Below are 14,737 nucleotides of genomic sequence, written 5' to 3'. Positions count from 1 at the left end.
CTGACAACAGCATGGAGTAGGTGGGAAAATGAGCTCAGGTCAGCTTTTGCCCTGAAAAGCTTACATAGATTCCAGAGAGAAGCACCACCTATGTATGTCTTTCCTTCCTTCCTTCCTTCCTTCCTTCCTTCCTTCCTTCCTTCCTTCCTTCCTTCCTTCCTTCCTTCCTTCCTTCTCTCCCTCCCTCTTGTCCTTCCTCCTTCCCTTTCTTTCCTTTTTGAAATCCTTTATATCACTTTGTACAGAATGCATTCTTGTACAGAATGCAGCAGTGAGATTACAAAAAGAATCATGAATTAATGGTATAAAAACAAAGCAGCTAGAACCTCAAGTAGAATCTAACTCCAAAATGCCTTTAGAAGAATTAACAGGAGCCTTTAAAAGGGCCTGGGTAGCAATGGGACACAATTCAAGTAATGGCCAAGGGATATTTTAGTGAAAGGACACTGATGCAACTGTGACCCTTTACATTTACACAGGGCTCTGAGGATAGGGGTGAATATTCAGAGAACCTCAATTCCAGCTCTGCTCCCTTCTAATATGTATCTTTGGCCCAGTGACTTCATCTTTCTGAACTGCAGTTCCCTCATAAAAATATCAGAAAAAGTATTCAGTCTCTGGTATGTGATTGAAGTCACATACGTTAAATGCCAACACAATATCTCATGTTGCCAAACTAAAAAATGCTAACAGTTATTGTTATTATAATACTTATAAGTACTTTTGTAAGTCATCTCACTGTTCAATTTGTCATCCTTAAAATGAAGTTAAGATAGAGAAAGAATTATTACTATTCCTAAATGAGTAAAATTAGATAAATTGCCTAATATCCCTACAGACAAAATCACTGGGCTTTTGACATTGGGTCTCCTGGGTCTTTTGGTTACACAGTTCTGAGGAAAAGTAAATGCAGTAAATGATGAGAAAGAAACATAAATAAAAAGATACATTATTTATGTATTCCTTCTGGGTAGCGACAGCGTACTAAGTGCTTCTATACATAATTTTATCATCATTACCATCTTGGGTACTGGAATTCACATTTTATAGGTAAAGAAAGGCACATAGAACTTAATTACTCATATAAGGTCATAGCAGCCAATAAATGGAAGAAATGGGAATTTCTTTTTATTCTGTCTTGCCCCAGAATACAAGCTCTTTTTGTGAGGTCAAGCTGGAATGAGTCATCATCTATTGATGTTGCAGGAATGGGCTGCAGAAGAGTGACAGAATGGAAGATATAGGCATCATCTGCAATGAGTTACTCTGCACCTAACCTACTAAGATGCTTTCCAAAAAAGGGAGAGAGAGAGAGAGAGAGAGAGAGAGAGAGAGAGAGAGAGAATATAATAGATCTTAGACCTTTTGGGGAAGGTTTGGCCCAAAAAAGAGAGGGGGAGATTTAGTTTTGCATGACAGAACAGAAAGGGTGGAAGTAGAAACAAGAGAGGCCAATATTTCAGAGTCTGAATGTCATTAAAAAAAGAAGACGTATTCACAATTGTTAACAATGAAGGAGAAGGAAATTTAGGAGGATGAGGGCCAAAAGAGGATTTTGGAACTGGCAGGAACAACCCTCTGGGAGGAAATGGCAGCTAGTCTACAATGAAATACCAACAAGTAACACACAGTTTAAAAGGGAAGGAGAAAGAAAGAATGCAAAAACAAAACAAAACAAAACAAAACAAAAACAAAGATCAGATACTCTAGGTAAGTATAAAATTAGAGAAAAGTAGTTCTGTGATCTAAAAAGTTTAATAAAAGTTAACAATTATAATCCCACTAAAATGTAAAGTTTTATGATTTTTTTACGTGAAATAGGAAATTTTCATTGAGAACTTTATTAACTTACAGAACTTCCGAGTTTCACTTGTCTGTTCAATGGGTATACTAACTTTCCACATTTACTTCACTGTGTGATACTGATATAGTACTTGTCAATCAGAAGACTGCATTAAGAGCAAACTTCTAGTTATTTTTTAGTCTTCCTTACTGAGAGCACTTCTTGGCATCCTTCATCATTTTCCCCAAGAATTTTTTTTCTCATATGGTTGTTTCAAATATAGCACTCCTCAAAAATGGCTGATTTTCTGCAGCTGTGGTAGCAAGTAACTATCAGGACTGGTTTTAAACCTGCTTACTCAGTTATTGACAGTTCTAAAAATCATCTGAACTGATTTTTTACACAAATTTGATCAATTAATGGCAATGCACTTCAGTAAACATGCATCGGAAAATCAACTAATTAGTAATAATCTTAAATTTTAAAAGTCAGTTGATCAGAAAAAGACTCACTTTGAACATGCTTATGAAAGTCAGCTAATCAATGATATTCTTACCTAGGTAAAAAACCACGTTCCTACAACATCAATACATTAAATACTCTGGAAATCTGTCAATCACTGAATTCCACTTTAAACCCAAACCCTGTATAATATTAGCAGCCTTCTCTGCTCTGAAAGCCTCTACCTGACTAGTGTAGTTCTCCTTTCCTTAAGTTAGCAATAAATTCAGCAGTATGATTTTTTTGTTTAAAATATTAAGGATTGGTTTTCATCCTTTTGGCAGCTAAATACTCTGGAAATTAAAAATCTGTGCAACGATTTTGGGAAGAATATAGGTAATCATTTTCTCAGCCTTCATCGTTTAATTTCTAGAAATTTGCTCAGACACCGCATTATCTTTGTAATGCATTTTTGCATGTAATGCTTTGAACAATCCTATAATGTGAGTCTTTTTATTTCCACTTTATATTTAATGAAAACAAGGCTTATAAAGTTTAAAACCTTTTCTGTAGCCACATACCTAGTTACACTCTGAATATCTAGAGACTGAGTCTTAAGTCAGAATCTACTTGCTCTACAAGAGAAAATGATCCAAAATAAGGACAAAAATATTTGTTAAAAATTTATAATAAACCATTGTTTGTATATATGAAAACCCATGAACATTCAAATATCAAAGATAAGAAAAGAGATAAGTAAATAGTCATTATAAGGATTATAAGGATAAAATAATGACTATGTATGTTAAAGTGCTTAGGATTTGGGATTGAGCCTAAAATCAAAACACAAAATTATAATTATACCATGTAAAATTATGTGTATATATGAATTGAGAATAAAAGGAAATGTGGATAAATATCTATGGGTGGTTGGATTCTGGGTGAAATACATTTTATTGAGTTTTTAAAATATTGTTTTAATATTTATGTAATCTAGGTTACTTTTGTATATTGTTTTAATATTTATGTAATTACAAAAGTAAACTAGATATAAATTGTAATCTCAAAAAAAAAATTGTAATCTCTATAATTGAAGTTCCCCATATCCTATGGGAATTCCAATGTCCCAAAAGATTCTTGAGAATTCCAAGGTTCTTATCAACTCCTGATTATTTAGTGCTCTCAATTCCTACCCTGGAAATTTAAAAATTCTACTCATGTCTTATTCACCATAAATGTTCCCTTCCTTCTACTTTGACCTGGATGTGGAACTCAGTCTCTTAATTTGCTCCTGGCACTTCATGGAGACATAGTTAGCAGGTGTTTCTGAAGTTTTAGATGGAGAAGTGTTATACCATAGCAGAGTATGCAAGTTAATATTGAACACAGATCATCGCTCTCCTAAAACTCTTTGAGTCACCCAACATATCACTCATCCTCTCCTCCCTGAAGATTTACTGATAAATTCCCCTCACTTTGTCATGGAAGACAGCTCTCCATCATCAACTTCTGCTTTGAACATAATGAAGATTTGATATTGTGCATCCATAAAACCAAGGGAGCATATGCCTTTAGCAGCACAGAGATTTATTTTGATATATATTATTATATTCCAACATAGGAGTGGAGAATCATTATATTCATTTTTGAGGGTGTAAGTGACATCGATTTAAAGTCACAAATTTTAAATTAACATCCTACTGTGTTTCAAGTCAAAAATAATATGAATTTAAAAGAAATGATGAGACATTAAAAAAAGGAAGGGAAAGATTAATTTTATGATAGGAAGATACACTAAAAGGAAGAAAAACCAAAATAGAAATAGTTGAAAACAATTAAAATTAGACTTAAATACTATAGAATGGTCACATTTATTTTATAAGACTAGCTAGAAATCTCACAGGGCTAATATGAATGATTTTAAATAAAAGTTTAGGGTATGTTTATCTCTTTCTACTTATTCTAAGTACCTACTAACATAAATATTCACACTACAGTATTTTTTCCTAGAGGAGATGGTTCACTGTGAAGTGTTTTCTGTTTATAGTGTAGCTACAGGGAAATCATAGTCACTAAAAATAAAAATTTAAGGCCAATTTGACAATAATAAATTCAGACTTTCCAGACATCTTTGTCTACTAATTCTTTCCCCAGAGCATATAATTTGAAGTATAGTCTTAGAGCTGCTTATATCTGCATATTCAAAATAAAGATATATCATTAAAGGGATGAGAAAAGAATATAAAGTAGCAGTTATTAAAGATACAGTCTTCCATTGGCATTGACTTGACTATGCTACCAAAGTAAAGGTAAATGGACTTTTTTGGGGCAACCAAAATAAAGCAGTAAGTTTTCCTGGACACAAAGCATACAACTATTTTCTCCTCAGTTTTCTCCAAGTTATTATTATTATCCAAGTTCTGTGAAATTCTCTATCATTAGCTATTTTCTAATTCCTTTAAACATATTTTCTACTTCTGGATAAAATGTTATCCCTGGTATGGGAGATATCAGGGAGGCATAACAGAACACTTTGTCTGTCTTTCCATCTATCCATCCATTCATCCATGAATTCATCTATCTATATACTCTACCTACATCTGCTATAATCATATAGGTGTCTGCAAATGTAATAGTCAATACCAACACCAGGATTCTGGAGCCAATCACACTTATGGTTCCATTTATGCTACCCCAATTACTCCTGAAATTACCTGACATCTTAAGCCTAGTTTCCTTAATTGAAAAATGTGCTCAATGGTATTTTGTTTAGAAATTCAATAGAAATTCAATTGCAAATACTTTTGAGCACCCATTATTCACCAAGCAGTACAATAAGAAGGCTTCATACAAAGAGAGAGGTCTTACAAAAATAACTTTTATGAGTAACTTCTTGAACAACAACAAAAACAAAAACAAAAAATAATAGGCTTTTACTATGGTAGAAGGAGTTTAGATTACAAGAAAGAAAATAGTGAGAGCTCTAAGCATTCAGATATGGTAGAGGTAGATTTGGAATTTTCTTGTCAATGTATATTTATGTATTGTAACAGATGTCAAATGAAATTTACACATAAGATGGATCAGTTTGATTTTGCATATGTCTTCTCTACCTACTATACTATTATTTGAAAGTATAGGGATTTTTTTCTATCAATGTATCTTCTTTTACTGTTTGTCATCCTCTTATCCAAGAGCTTTTCAAATAGCCTAATAAAGTATTTTCAAATTACCTAATAAAATAAGTTCCCTAAGAAGTTGGCATTGTGATTGGAAAGCAATAGGGAGAAAGCTTGATTTATTGATAAGTGAGAGTATGCTATAAATTTATTCCATATTAAAACTGCCTATGGATTATCAGATCACTCTTAGAGAAACTGCAGCATATAGTCATAGTGATGCAAATGCTAAAGGCAAGGATCACAATGTCCAAGGCTAGGTCTGCTTTGTTTTATAAAATTTATTTCTTCTGAAATACTATGTATAAACCTAATAACATTATACCAAGGAAGACTGTTATCTAAGAAAAGACATGATAAATTCTTTTGTGAGAGAAAGGATCATTTTATAATAAAAAAATAACTTCTCAGTTTATGTATTTTGTGACTTTTTTGGTTCTCATTCATTAGATTTCCTTAAAGTGAAAGTATACTTACGTGTAATATAAATAAATCAGCAATAGTCATTTCCAAACTAGTAATCTCAATTGGATTTTGAAGTTCAACAGAAAATAGATATTTCAGGTGAAATTTTTCCTTTAAATATGAATACTTTTTCTTTTAGTAGTGTACAATTTGTTAAAAATTTTTTAAATGAAGGGAAAGAGCTTGGTTATGTCTGAAAGTTAAGGAAAACAAGAATATACTCTAACAAATTAGAGTATTTCCATGTAGTGTGGACTTCATTATGTGGTACATAGGTCAAGGATTAAGAGTTAAGCAAGGTGTGTTCTACAGAGATGCTCAACCCTTTACAAGCTGCTTGCCTCTAGGCAAGTCACTTAACCTAGCAGAAACTTCTATTTTTTTGTTTACAGCTAAAGAATCTTATTTGAATTTCCTACTTTGCATGCTCACTATAAGGCTGAAATGTCATATGTGTACAAAGAAACCTTTATACTCCTAAAAAAAGAACAAAGGGATTTTGGCCTTGTAATGCAATATTATTGTGTTAGATAAGGTACACAAGCCCTTAAGTATCCCAATCTAAAAAGACATTACAGTTATTTTGGCCATTTATTGATTTTTTAAATATCAGAATGTATATCCATTTATGTAATAAAAACTACAGCCAGTCATAATGATTGTCAAGTTGCTGTGCCTGTGTGACCAACAAAGCTGTACTGCCAAATAATATGGAACCAAATGGCAAAATTTAATTTTAATTAAATTTAGTTAGAGCATTACAAATTAAAAAAAAACCATAATTTTGGATGGTTTAAGTAATATGAATTGTTAAAGATGCAAATCTATGTGAAGAGCTCTTATAATTCTCAATTTTTAAGTAATAAAAGAATGTTTTTATGGCAAATAAGAGCATAGGTTCTTAACAGCTTAGAGTAGATAGATAAAAATGGCAAAATGTGTTTATCACGGGGGTAGAAAGGATTAGATTACATATGAGAGGAATCTTTCAACAAGTAGATTTATCACTGACCAAGTATTAAAAACTTAGAATTCATTTTTAAAGATATTAATAATAATATATCTATAAGTAATATAAGTATAAATAATATATAAATATATCTATAAGTAATATAAATAATATGTAAATATAAATATTCTTATCTATATCTAAAAATAATATAACAATTTATAGAAAAGTTGCCAGGAGGTACAGAGAACTCCCTTTACCAGCTTGTTCCACTATCAAAATAATCATGGTACATTTGTCAAAGCTAAGAACATTGGCAAAATAATATTAATACAGCTGCAGATTTTATTCAGATTTCACCAGTTTTCTCATAAATGCCTCTTTTCTGTTTCAATATCAAATCCAGGGTACCACATTGTATTAAGTCATAATGTCTCTCTTGCCCCTTTAGCTGTGTTTCTCAGTCTTTCATAATCTTGAAACTTTTGAAGAATACTGGTATTTTGTAGTACATACTTCAATTTGACTTTGTCTCATTTTTTTTCAAGATTACAATGGAGCTCTGGGTTTGTGGAAAGAATATAACAGAAATGAAATATACTCATCACATCACACCAGAGTACATGGGGGTCAACAAAACCTATTTTGGAGATGTTAAGCATGATCATTCAATGAATGATATCTGCCACATTCTCCATGGAAAAATTACTTTTCCCTACATATCTATACTCTCTCAGGCAGGAAGTCTAGCTCACATTCAGAAGAAGAGGAATTAAGCTTCACTTCCTGGGATGTGGTGAAGTATCTACATATATTATTTGGAATTTTTCCATAATGAAGATTTTTTGTCATTTATCTTTCTAGTCAATCATTTATTTGCACCAATGTGAATTCGTCAGTATTTATTTTATTCATTAGGTTATAGCCTAATACAATCAATATTTTATTTTACAAAGTGTTTTAGTTTTTGTTACTGGGAACTCTTTCTCGTTAGCTCCTGTATCCTTTTGACATGCCCTAATCACTTTTTTTTTTTTTGCCACTTTTTCACTTTCTAGTACTAGAAGATAGTTGAGTCTTAGCTACATTTTTCCTTCTGTATCTCCCAAATCAGCCATTTTTCCTGATGGCCTGGGTTCCTTTCTTATTTTTTAAAAAGATCTTATTTGTTTGAGAGAGAGAGCAAGAGAGCATGTGCAGGGGAAGGGATAGAGGGAGAGGGACAAGCAGACTCCCTGCTGAGCCACTGGAGGGCCCCTGAGTTCTTTTCTTAAATTGGAGAATGGTATTTAGTAACTAAAATCTGGACTTGGGGTATGCTCACTGCTACTGTGGTGTTACTACTTCTGGGACCTTTCCATAGGTAGAGTTAATAAATAGTATGTATGTATACCCATGTATACACACATATACATACTTATTTTTTTAACTGTTTGTAGGTATGCTAAAATAAAAATTAGTTCATATTGATATCTCTGCCTAGCATGATGAGGTTAATTTTAGCTATTTCCCTTTGATTATTTATAACCTCTTTCACTGACAATGAAGAACCTAGCTTTCATTATCAGCAATTCATTTATTTTCTCCACCCTAATATAATTACAAAGTAGTTACATACTCACCTGTACTCGAGGGGGAGAATTATCAAAGGGTGTACAATGTCTATGTACAATTATTTTCCCTTTAGCATTATTCATTTTAGTTTGTGCCTCTAGGAAGACTGCTTCCCAAAGTTACTTAGGCTAGACCCCTTTTTTCCCCATGGAGAAAGAGGTTATGTATTACATTTGTAATTTGGTTATATTGATTTGTCACAGTCTTTAGTCCATCTTGGTATATCAATATCCAATTGTCTTCTTATTTTTAATTTGCATACTATATAGCTCACTTTGTGTTATATAGTTCTATAGGTCTTAATGAATACATAGTCATCTATCCAAAATTGCAGTACCATGTAGAACAGTTCTATCATCCCTGAAACTTCCTCACACTATCACTTTATAGTCAACTCTCTTATATCTCCCAATATCTCTTATATATCTCCACTGATTTGTTTGTAGTTTCTTTATTTTGCTTTTTCTAGTATTTAAAATATATGGAATCATAGAATATTCAGTCATTTGGGTCTTTCATGTTTCACTTAGCAAGATACATTTAACCTTCATCCATGATATTGCATAAATTGACAATTCTTTTTTATAGTTCAGTAATATTTCATTGTATAGTTATTACTATAGTTTCCTCATTTATTCACCAACTGAATAACATTTAGGTTATTTTGATGTCATAGCAATTACAGATAAAATTGCTATAAATACTCACATATAGAATTCTGAGTAAAAATAAATTTTAAATTCACTTGGGTAATATAGGAATGGGATTGCTGGATCATATGGTTAAGTGTATTTATTTTTTTAAAAAAACTGGAACACAATTTTCCAAAATGTTGGTACCATTTTGAATTTCTATCAGCAATGAATAAAAATCCCTATGGCTCTGCATGCTCACCAGCATTTAGTATTGTCAGATTTTTAAAAATTTTTATCCATTTTAATATGTGTCTAGAGGTATCTAATTGTGATTTCAATTTGCAACTCTCTAATAACTAATAATGTTGAACATCTTCCCATATACTTGTTGCCATCCATACATCTTCTTACTGAAATTCAGATCTTTTATCCATTTTTAAAATTTTTTAAGTCTTGGGATCGCTGGGTGGCGCAGCGGTTTGGCGCCTGCCTTTGGCCCAGGGCGCGATCCTGGAGACCCGGGATCGAATCCCACATCAGGCTCCCGGTGCATGGAGCCTGCTTTAAGTCTTAAGACTTCTTTATAATTTCTGAATACAAAGCCTTTATCAGATATGTGATTTATAAGTCTGAAGCTTATATTTTCATTTTGAAATGAAATATATTTTAATGAATATATTTGACAGAGACATTTTTAAAATTTTTATTTTACTTTTTGCTTCTGAATCACTCATTGTAATTAGAAGGGCTGTGATCAGCTAATTCCTTTAGTTTCAATAGAGTGTTTACACTGAAGCCGATTTAAAACAAATTCAAATGTACATTATAGCCTTAAGGTTTAGATCTTATATATTTTCTTATATATAACTTCTCCTGGATAAGATGAGAGTGGTTAAAATTTCATTTTTAAGTCGGAAGTCTAGAATTTGACATTTTTTTCTTATTAATATTTTAAAGTTACAGGCTCAATTGGTGTGTTCTAAGATCACCTATAAAATTCATTAGGCAGAACTATGGCTTTATGTTAACATATCTCTGGAAAAGAGTTGTTCAATGTGGTAGGTATTAGCCATATGGAACTGTTGAGTACTTGAAATGTGGTGAGTGTGACTTAAGAAATCACTTTTAATTTTGGTTAATTTAAATTTAAAAACTGATATTCAATTTAGTTATTGGAATCCTTAAGTATATGTGGGACAACTTGGCTTTGTTAATCTACTTTTTTTCAACTGTAAATTTTATGAAACCTAAATACAGATCAAGAATATCCAATAAAAATGTGGTATCCTAATTGATATGTGCTATAAGTACACACAGGATTTCAAAGACTGAGTATGAAAAAATAGGACATAAAAGGTGTCTATTTTTTATATCAATCACATGTTAATGATTATATTTTGAGTACATAGGGTTAATAGAATATGTTATTAAACACCATTTTACCTGCTTCTTTCTGCTTTTAAAAAAATGTGGTCACAAGACAAATTTAAATTGCATGTTTGGCTCATATTATATTTTTTTAGATGGCACTACTTTAAAACCATATATTGTGTATTAAGTTATATATTGTGTCAAAAAGCATTCAGTGTTCTGAAATGGCATGCTAATAACCTACCCACCATCACTCCAGCTTCCACAGTATAACCAGTCATACCCCATTCCCCTTGCTTTGTAGAGAAAGATCAAGGCTCACTAAGCTCCAAATTACTGGTGGTAAATGTTAGATACTCAGGGCCCCTGTAAGGAAAGGGACAGAAGAATGGCGTGCAAGGTTTGGGGTGAGTATTGCAGATCTGGCCTTATCAAGTATTGTTAAGGAACGGCATCTCCTGATGGCCTAACCATCTCATAAATTTGGGGGACATTTCTTATTAGTGAAGGGCTCTAGCTCATGCCTTATTTTCCTGAAGAAAAGGTGTTGGGCTACCTCCTTTCCTTCCCACTGCTGTGAGGTAGTACTTTCAGCTTAGTACTTAACAACATAGTATATATACCAGCCTTTCATTCCCTTCCTTGCTTTCTGGCAATGTGAAATTAATAGTAAGAGTTTCACTTACCAAGCAAAGCCTTCTTCTCCTTTTTATGTAACTTATTAAAAAAACTAGACACACACACACACACACACGCACATGCACACACACACAGATGATTTAATGGTGTAGGTATTATCTTGCCAAAACTAAAATAATTTTTGAAAACATAACTAACATAGAAATAAATTGTCCAGACCTTGAAATTATATATTATATTTTTAAAAAGATAATTTCAAGATTCTAATACTTTAGCATAAAATTTTGTAGGTCCAATATTTTTTTTAAATTACATAAAACTAAAGAATAGTATAGAAATATTAAGGATATTAGATAAAAGATTTATTAAAAATATAACTAACCCTCAAAGCATATTATTCTATTACAACAGACAATTATATTAAGTTTTAACGTTGATACATTAAATCTAAATTTACAGAATATCTCTTCCTAGAAGATAAACTTCTACAACTTCTCTATACTTTGAATGAATTTCAGTTTACAATAATTCTAAAACAATTTAGGTTACCTATAAGTTCTAATTGAACACATTTCTCTCACACTCAAGCCAGCATTGAAGTAAATATATACTTACAATATAGAGAACATATCATGGGAAGCACATAAGCAGTTGTTAAGCTATTCCACTGTATTATAAAATTCTTGAATTATCACATTCTAAGCCTGTTGGGAAAGAAAGAAAGAAAAAGTATGTTAGTTAAATGTACTGGTTATACTACATGTGCAGTTAAATGTACTGGTTATACTACATATGCAGCTAAACATAGACTCTTCTCTATATATTATTGTATCCTTTGTATAAGTATATTATTTCATTTAAGTTTTAGAATAATGCTAATGAGTTATATAAGTCATTTGAATATATACAGGAAATATTATTTTTAAAAGATTTCATTATTTTATTATTTATTTAATATTTATTTAATATTTATTTTATTTTATTTTATTTTTATTTTTTTTAATATTTATTTTAGAGAGATAGTGTGTTGAGTGTGAGTGTTGGGTAGGGTGGTTGCAGGGAAGGGGCAGAGGAGGAGAGAGAGGGATGAGCAGACTCCCCGCTGAATGAGCCTGTTTGGGGGATCTATCTCTCAATCCTGAGATCATGACCTGAACTGAAATCAAGAGTTAGATGCTTAACAGACTGAGCTACCAGGTGGCCCATAAAAGAAATATTATTAGAAAGAATTAATGCTCTAGTTGAAACTCTAAGGAAATAACATATCTTATTAACCAAGTATACTTCATGGTATCTATTTTTTTTTCCACCTACAGAATAAATTTTAATGTTTTTTTTTTAATTTTTTATTTATTTATGATAGTCACAGAGAGAGAAAGATAGGCAGAGACACAGGCAGAGGGAGAAGCAGGCTCCATGCACCGGGAGCCCGACGTGGGATTCGATCCCGCGTCTCCAGGATCGCTCCCTGGGCCAAAGGCAGGCGCCAAACCGCTGCGCCACCCAGGGATCCCCCAAAATAAATTTTACATGTAGACAAAACCAAAACCAAAACGCAAAACAAGAGGTTTACTTAATTATCTGGATGCTTAACAAACTAAAGACCAAATAATTAGATGATTTGTCCAAATACCTTTAATTTTCATGTTGTATGCCAGCTGCTATGTTCTGAATTTTTTTATCCTCCCCAAATTCATATGTTGAAATCTTTTTTTTTTTTTTAATTTTAGGTAGGCTTCATGCCCAACGTGGGACTCAAACTCACAACCCTGAGATCAAGAGTCACATGCTCTACTAATTGAGCCAGCCAGGCATCCCCAAATGTTGAAATCCTAATGCCCAAGATGATGGTATTGGGAGATAAATAGCATCAGTGCCTTTATGAAGAGGATCCAGATAGTGCCCTTACCCTCTTCACCATGTGAAGACACAGTGAAAAGATAAACATCTATGAATCAGGAAGCCCACTCCAAACACCCAAGTCGCCAGGACCACAGCTCTGGACTTCCCTGCCTCTAGAATTGTGGAAAAGAAATTTCTGTAGTTTATCAGCTACCTAAACTGTGACACTTTGTTACAGCAGCTCAAGTGGACTAAGATGCTTGCCCAAAAACATGAGTGACTATAAAATGCAGGTGAGTGCTTTCAAGTCTTACTGAATTATTTATTCTATAATGAATGAAGACTCCATTGAATACAAAGTGGGAAGCTGACCCACTGACATTATCCTAACTGAGAACAAGTATAGTGGAACTATGGAATAATTTACTCAAAGTAAAATAAAGAGCAGATTTAGTTTTCTCTTTAAGATAATGCCTTCACAAGCTATGTAAGGAATGTATTCCTTGTCAAAAACGTCTTTTTTACTGTAGAACACAAGCCTCTTAAACTTAGAGGTTTCTAAGTGGAGGTTAGGAATTCCGCACTCAGTACACGTAAACACACATCCACACATGCACACACATGTGTGCATGCATGGACTGGGGGGCACATGCACATACACACACAAGCCTATCACATCCCCCTCTAATGTTCCCCAAACTCCTAACCCATTTCTTCTTCCTGAAATAAGTGGATTTTAAAGCAAAATTCAGTCAGATTTCTTTCTGGATATATATATATATATATACACACACACACACATATATCTTTGGCTTATGTTTAATAAAAAAATAATTCCCCCCAATGTGGTATTCCTCTCTCCCTATTTACACTCTAATATTGGATTCAAATACATTAAAAATATACTAAAAATAATCAAAATATTGAGTACAGATCTGGCATTTCTGTCTTGTTTTTAAATCTTTTCTCTTTCAAAGACATAAATTGCAGATGAATAGATTGCCTATATTTTGTAATAGCTGTTGAAGGTTTTTAAGTGTTTTCGATTGACATTTAACCAATATTTTAAAGTGGGTTTTATTAGCCTCATTTTATGGGGTTTCGATAGTTCAAACAAATCATTCATATAAGAAGCTGGAAGGTATAGCTGGAGTCAAATCCAGCCCTAATTTAAAAGTGTGTACTCGAAAAAGTCTTCACTTGCACATGGTTTTCCTGGACAATGTTTAAAAGATAATTCTGCCTAGACATCTACTTTAAATACTATTTGATATCAATTTGAAAAATATTAATGAAATGTTTTGTAGGGTGGATCAAGTTTCTGTGTTGAAATCGTATATATCTTAGAATTGTTAAATGAGCAAAACCACAAACACAATTATTGCATGTAACATATGTATGTGTTATTTATGAATCTTGACATAAAGATCAACATATTTAATAAATTAAGAAAAATAGAGAAAGGGCATTTATACCTATCTCAACTGGTTCCAGTCTGTTATGATACTATGATGATTTTCTGCCTCAGCATCAAATGCCATTCTTGCTTTGTTTTTACCAACCAAATCTTATTTGATGCTTTCAAAATGATCCTTGCTGGAAAATCAGAAAAAAATATTTAAAATCCTACCTAGAATGAGAGCAATAACGAGAGCCAATAAGTAGCCTGAGTTTTCTTATCTAATTGGCAACTCAGATTTGTGTATGCATGTGTGTATTTCCCAAATTATGGCTATGATTTAATGTGCTGAATAAAGTTGTGGAGTTATTATTTTTGTTGATAAAATTTTATCTAAATAAAATTATCTTTATCTTTTTT

At 32.4% G+C, this 14,737-nt stretch overlaps 1 pseudogene; it reads right to left on the bottom strand.

Annotated features, from left to right (window-relative positions):
- The window catches only part of LOC119876851, a 110,835-nt pseudogene that overhangs the window by 81,337 nt on the left and 14,761 nt on the right, over nucleotides 1-14,737 (bottom strand).

The sequence above is a fragment of the Canis lupus genome, chromosome 12 (genome assembly GCF_011100685.1).
Source record: "Canis lupus familiaris isolate Mischka breed German Shepherd chromosome 12, alternate assembly UU_Cfam_GSD_1.0, whole genome shotgun sequence".
Classification (NCBI taxonomy): Eukaryota; Metazoa; Chordata; class Mammalia; order Carnivora; family Canidae; genus Canis; species Canis lupus.
The sequence above is the reverse complement of the archived record's forward strand: the minus strand, read 5'-3'. Positions and strand labels throughout refer to the sequence as shown.